Here is a 911-nt window from a genome sequence, read left to right on the forward strand (position 1 = left end):
CCTCTGAAAGCGGACGGTGATACGGAGCACTCGATCTTGGAGCTTGAGACGAAGTCTTGTTCTGAAAGCCAGGGTTGGGTGGGTGGGAAGATCCACTGCCACCTTTGCTCTTCTGCTGATACGGCTGACGGAACGGAGGAGGAGGAAGCCAATACTTCTGCTGCTTGGCCACTTGAGTAGAGGAAGAAGGAGTAGCATCTCTGACTCGCTTCTTGGAAGCATCACACCTCAGTTGAGCGGCCTCTTGCTTTAATGCCATGTTGTAGAACTCATCGTATCTCAAGGGCTCAAAGAGAACAAGAGCTAGCTGAATTTCTTCTCTAAGACCACCCCTAAACTAGTATATCATGCTCTTCTCATCAGGGACGTCCTGTTTAGCAAAACGGGCGAGCTTCTGAAACAACTTGTTGTAGTCATAGACAGACAAAGTGCCTTGCTTCAGGTTGCGGAATTCCTCACGCTTGCTTTCAACCACGCTCTGGGGGATGTGATGAGCTCCGAAATCTTGACGGAATTCATCCCAGGTAATAACACGTCCACCTCTGCAATCCTTGTACTGCTGGAACCATTCTGCAGCTTGATCTTTGAGTTGGAAGGAAGTGAACTTGACAAAGTCCTCAGGCCTGATGTTACTGCACTCGAAATGCTTGCACAGATCCACGAGCCAATCGTCAGCATCGGTTGCCTCAACACAATTGCTGAAAGTCTTTGGCCCGTTAGCAAGGAACTGGTTGAGTGTAGCAAAGTGATTCTGATTGTTGCCTTGGTTCCCTTGGTTGCCTTGATTGCGCTCTTGGAGAATTTGCATGATCAACTCTGTGTTTGCATTGGTTGCGGCCATCACAGCTTGCCATGCCTCTGGAGGAGGTGGAGGTGGTGGCGGATCTTGATTCTGATTCTGATTGGTGCTC

This window comes from Triticum aestivum, chromosome 6A (assembly GCF_018294505.1).
Source record: "Triticum aestivum cultivar Chinese Spring chromosome 6A, IWGSC CS RefSeq v2.1, whole genome shotgun sequence".
In the NCBI taxonomy this organism is placed as follows: Eukaryota; Viridiplantae; Streptophyta; class Magnoliopsida; order Poales; family Poaceae; genus Triticum; species Triticum aestivum.